The following is a 6,073-nucleotide window of genomic DNA, read 5'->3' on the forward strand; positions in this document are numbered from 1 at the left end:
AAAAAAGGTTTACTTCCTGTAAAACTTCAGCAAGTATGATGAAGTTTCCATACTGGCAGACTGTTATGAAAGAATATGAAAGGGAAATTGTTTCACTGGCTTAGGTCCTACATATGGACAATTTCTCTGTAATCATCCTTGAGAAACAGTACAAGTCTGGACTATTTATTTAATCAAATCATACATGAACCCAAAAGAAGTCCAGTCCAAAAAAGGCGTATCCCTTGAAATGCATTATCTCACAAATTAGATGAGAGCACTGAAGATTTTTTGAATCCTGAGATGCGTAACTGGGAGTAAAATAAGATGAAGTTCTTTTTTGTGTATGGGAAATCTTGCAAAACAGAGAACATAACTCTAAAGACATCATTAAAAATGACTGGAATTTATATATGTTTTACACTATTTACTAGGAAGTCATATAGGGAAAAAGACAGAGACAATAAGCATTTTAGATTGATTGTTTCATAGAATATCAGAAGGGTCCTGCAAATGTTCAAAACGCTAAGATAACTGTAATTTAAGAACTTTGCATCAGAAAGGTATTTCAGTATTAATTAACACAACTTTTCAAAGTTATACCAATAAACATTTCAAAAATGTTTGGCAAGAGTGGCATAGAAAATGTTCCCCTTTATCATTGCTTATTGGATATGCTAAAACATGAGTATGGCACTTCAACAGTTCTATAATCTACCTGCTCAAAGTCCTGATATGTAAAAAGAAATAACCTGACAGGGTTTTAATGAAAGCAAACAAAAGGACTGGTGTTCTCATGTGTTTATTTGATTTAATTTAGTAAGTCAGTGCATAAATAGCTCAGACACTGCAGCTCAGATTTAATCTCCAGCAGCAGTAGCAAATATGCATAATTTTTTTTTAATTCACTTAAGTAAATGTTGCTAAACATATATTCTGAGTTTACATTCTTTCTTCACTTAGATTCTTCAGCAGTGATTTAAATTATAGTTTGTTAGTCTACCCCAATCTGTTTATTCTGCATAGCCATGATTTAACATGTAAGAAAAAAAAAAAAATTGGTAAAGACATGAAAAATCTGTGTATTTTGAGTATGCTTTAATTTTGATTAAGCTTTTACTGGTGAAAGAAGTGTTTTGATGTTAATTTTTTACCACCTCTGCAAAATGACCCTTCCCCAGTATATTTACCCCTGTAATATCTGAGTGTTTCCAGTATGAAATAACTTCTTTCACAGATTGTAGTCTATCTGTGATGTGCAGATCCAAAATGTATTTTAATTTTTTTTCTTCTCCTATCAGGGAAGCGGGGAAGGAGAGAACATTTATTTTGAACTTGTGCAGTTCTTTTTTCCAGGAGATTCAGAGTGGCTTTTATTTTTTTTTCTTTCTGATCCTGTGTGAGCAGTGGGTCTTTTTTTTTTTCCTTCTTAAAAATGTTTCAATCATATCTGCAATGTGACATAACAGGTACCTAAATAATGTGCTTCTCAGTAGCTTTCAAACTGAGCTGAGCCGAAAGAAGCATGTTCAGTGCAAGTAGAAAAAATACATATGGCTCAGTATGGCAAAAACACAGAACTGGCAGATTCTACCTTGACAGAGCAGATCTATATTTTCACTAGAAAGTAAATTATTATTGCAATCTGTAAAAGTGTTCACAATCAAAGTATTTGAATTTATGTGATTTTTTTTCTTCTTGGGTCATGATGTAACTGTTAAAGAGAGTGGATGTGAATACTGAGAAGGGACTTAGTCTCATATGAAGATGCACAAATCAAGCTTGTATCAGGTTTTCTAACATTCCAAAAGATGACAGTTTCCTAAAAACCCTTTTCATCTCTTGAAAAACATTGTCATATCTTGCACAAGTTCATTTAGATGTCTTTACAGGACCGATGAAAAGCAGACTATGGAAGAGCTCCACGTCACAGGCCAGCAGCTCCTTGAGTTCGTGCTGCTTTAGGATAAAAATCCTCTATTCTATGTTGTTTTGAAGAAAGCTGTCTGGGAGAATCCAAAGTGATGCCCAGGAGTGAATTAAAGTTAAGCATACAATAAAAAGGTTGAATACTCAAATGAGAGTGGTCCTCTTTGCTTGAGCAGTAAGGGTAAAGACAATGATTTGTTAAGCAGTAAGGATATGCCCTTTAATTCCTAGGCAAAGGTGCCAGAGGATACTGGGATGAAAAATTGCATTGCTGTGATGCGAGGTGATCTGTCTGGCTTGATGCACTGTCCCAATAGGCCAAGGATTGGATTCCCCTGAATGTGCAACTGACACTTTCTACAAAGTGTGATTAATTTAGCTTTCTCTGCATGTGTATTATTTTTAGTTTACATGAGATTAGCCCATCTGTTAATTTTACTTGGATTTTTAAAAAGAGGCTTAAAAGAGAGAAACATTCTGTTTGTATTGTGAAAATACATTCATCCAGTCTTCATTGTTTTACTTAAACTAATTATGCACCTTTTCCATACGTAAAAGAAACATATGCATTTTATTACATTTTTATATGGATGAGGCATTCTTTTTTGACAGTTTACTGAAGGGTGAAAAAAGAGAGCTCAAGATGCTGCTTAGAGCCACAGCCATCTTTATGAATTGCTATTTACTAATTTCCTTTCCTTCTTGTCTCCAGGGAACATGAAGGTGGCCAAGCTCATCACAGTAGACTGCAAACTGATTGAAGCCTCTGAGGAGGTAATAATACTTTCTCATTCCTCTTCTGTTTAATCTTGACAAACTAGCTGTAACTCGCTGTGGATTAGCAACATACAATCTGGTATGGTAGAACAAGCCAAGTTTAAAGTGTGTCTTTAAACTTCATTAGGGGTTTTTCATTCCTACATGATTAGAAAGCTGGTTTTTGTTTTGTTTTTTGTTGTTGTTGTTTGAATCTGAGCTGCAGTAAAAGCTGGGTCACTGGGTTAATGGACAATAAGAAACAATTAATCTATAAATCCACTGAGTTAACGTAATGATTTAAAAATCTGTTCTACATCTTAAAGGATTTAGAGGATGCTGTTTTCCCTTTCTGTTGCTTGTTAAAGTAGAATATAATTTACGTGTTCCAGTTTAGAAGATATTTTGACTTCCAAAGCAACCAGTAGTGCTTTCACTTGCCTGTGGTACTTATTTTCTTCTTAGCTGATTGTGTAAATCCTTCGACTGTGTGGTGCGTATTTGTCAGCATATGCAGTAAACCTCCCTCTGAAAGATAGTGAGTGATTTTATGAATGTTGAATGGGTAACCAAAACAATAGTGTGTTTCTTCCACTCCACTTGAGGCAATAGATATTTTGCACGGAAGACATTTTAATCATATCACTGTCATACTCTGCCCTGTATCTAGAACTAAGTATCAGTGCTGGAGCAATCCTTGAAGCCAGGTGAGTTTTACTGTAAATATTTCCAGCATGGTTCCTGTTTAACTAGTTTAACTAAATGCTTGTATAGCATCAAAACCTGGATATCAGAATTTTTATTTATATATATATATGTAGTAAAAGCTATGATAGTATTAATGCTATTGTTGAAACTGTGCTAAACTTCCAAATATGCAGACTGAGACAGTGTTATATATAAATATTCCATGCTTGTGTACATATTTATATCTTTATCAATAGCAAGCAAAGGTGTATTATACTAACAAAAGTACTGAATGCATTTTCAGTATGTATATAGGCTTGAAAGATCTAAGACATAATGAAAACTGTTAATTACATCATTTCAGTCAAGTGTTAAAAATCTTGGTGACTATAAACCCTTTTGTGAGGACTTGGTCATTAAAATAGCTCCTTACAAATAAGAAGAGAATAAGTGGGTGTATTCAGGGAGGGAACTGGAGGTTCAGCAGACTAATTGCATATCACAACAGATAGCAAATTGCATGTGTCTGATAAATAGAGAAGAGCATAGAAATCCGTGTCCATCCATAAACCCCCTTTGCCTCTTATCCCCCAGCCCAGACTAAAACATTACTTGGTCTTAGAAGCAAATAGAGCTGATATAGAGATGCCTTTATAGAGAAAAGCAATTGCTTCAAGATGGACCACAGTGGTTGATAAAAATAAATAATGAATAAATAATAGTATGTGCTGTGTTCTCGACTAGCCTAAGACACAAGGATTTATGTAGAGATCAATCACCATTTTTCTGAAAAGTATTTGAAATCTGTTCCAGATAGACAACACATAGTAAATGCACAGAACCAATTCTCTCATGTAGGGTCTGTGATTATGAGGCAGAAGACCTGATCAGCATATTTGCTCTGAGTGAACCTAACTATGGTAAGTTCACTTATCTTACACTGAGGCAAAACTGGAGATGGATGGGGAACAGATTAGGACAAACATCCACCTGAGTTTTTACAAAGTGGCAGCATTGTAGTATTCTAAGGGTTAAGGGTTTTAAGCTTCTTTTAATTGGAAGTAAAGATTGTGTAAAAGTTTTCTTTTTATAGCATTAATCTACAGATTAATGTTTCCTGTATTTTAATGACATATTCCCCAGCAGCAGAAGAGTGGTATACTAACGTATAATCAAAGTCAGTCATAGCCTGCTGGCAAGCAATGACCTTACCTTCAACTCATCATGCTGAATAAAGAAGGGTTCAGCCTTTTTATTCTTTAACATTAGTTTGTAATACAAACGCATAAAAGGCACAACTTGTATTTTTTTGCATGCTCTATAGAATGTTGGTCAGAATAACAATGCAGTAATATCTGCTTTCTTAAAGCACTTTTCTTTATTTTCTGGTTGAAGTTTGCCAAGGGGTGTGTGTTTACGCGTGTGTGTGAAAAGAAGAGACAGAGATACAAAAAGGGCTGAAAGTTCAGCAGATTTTCTGAGATTTCAAATGCAGTTTGTGTGTTGCATGTACCTAAAAAAAGAAAAAAAAAAAGAAAAAAAAAAAAGAGCATTAGCTAGTTTGGGCAGATTTTAATCCATTGTACTTAGACAAGGCTTCCACTCACGACTAACTGTTTCCTGAGGCATTTATTAGTTCAGGCATGTATTCTCTGGATTATAAAGAGAGCATATTACTATATTTGAGTCTATCATCTAGATGTGTATGCATTTTAGTTTATTTTTGTTGCACAAGGGAAGCTAAGTTTTTTTTTTTTTTTTTTTTTCTCTCTCTGTTTCCTTTGAAACCTTCCTCTCATGCTGCAGTATTAGGGGAGGAAAAATCTGTCTAGCATTATACGCTGATACAATTAAATGCAGAAGCTGGCTATCATTTCCATGTATTGGCTGCAAGTCAGGAAGGTACCCATAAAAGTAAATATATATATGTATATATGTGTGTATATATAAATCTGTGTGTATGCATTCATGTATGCATATATATATGTATACATAAATAATAAAATATAACTGAAACATGGTAATTATTTTTCTCGTCATTTCAAAATGGATTCCACTCCTTTTGTCTTTGCCAAAGTAAGATAAATCTAGTGTTTCTTTCAATCCATCTTGCAGTATTTATCAGCTCAATAAACATACCCTGGAAAACCAAAGAGAAACTATTGGTGTTCTTTAGCAGAGAATGAAACAAAGCCAAACATTCTGAGAGTTTATGAGAGCATGTAAAAAGATCATTTCCTGAAAAAGTCCCTAGTTAAAGTGGAAAGATCAAAATGGCCTGATAGGGAGATTGTGTTAGTCACAAAATACGATGCACGTTGCATTTTGGAGCTGTCATCTACTTAACACTTACTGTTGATGGACTGAAGAAAAGTTGCACCTGTTGCTGCCCTATTCAATGTGGCAACAATAATGAAAAGTGTAGAGGAGGTGTAGTGATGAACAATATAGATGCTAGAAGGAGCCAGCCTTATGCTGTGATGAGTGAAAATTCCCTTCCATCAACCTGTGGATCAACTGAGACCTATGACTATAGATTCCTAGCTCACTGACAGAAAAATAAGCTGTACAACCTTACTTTAAGAACTTAAGAACTACTTACATTAAGAACTATACCAGCTCAGCCCGTCAGTGCATACTACTTCATACTACTTTTCTCTACTGCCCTGATGTATCAGATGCTTTTTTTTTGTTTGGTTGGTTGGTTGTGTTTTTTTTTTGT

The 6,073-nt window shown here is 34.7% G+C and overlaps 1 long non-coding RNA gene across 1 annotated transcript in view; it reads left to right on the forward strand.

The window, feature by feature from the left end:
• The window catches only part of LOC104910702, a 110,789-nt gene that overhangs the window by 68,167 nt on the left and 36,549 nt on the right, over nt 1-6,073 (forward strand). The window contains exon 11 of the long non-coding RNA XR_004159583.1: nt 2,621-2,682. This is a non-coding gene — a long non-coding RNA (uncharacterized LOC104910702). The remainder of the gene's footprint in view (nt 1-2,620; nt 2,683-6,073) is intronic.

Source organism: Meleagris gallopavo, chromosome 4, assembly GCF_000146605.3.
Source record: "Meleagris gallopavo isolate NT-WF06-2002-E0010 breed Aviagen turkey brand Nicholas breeding stock chromosome 4, Turkey_5.1, whole genome shotgun sequence".
Classification (NCBI taxonomy): domain Eukaryota; kingdom Metazoa; phylum Chordata; class Aves; order Galliformes; family Phasianidae; genus Meleagris; species Meleagris gallopavo.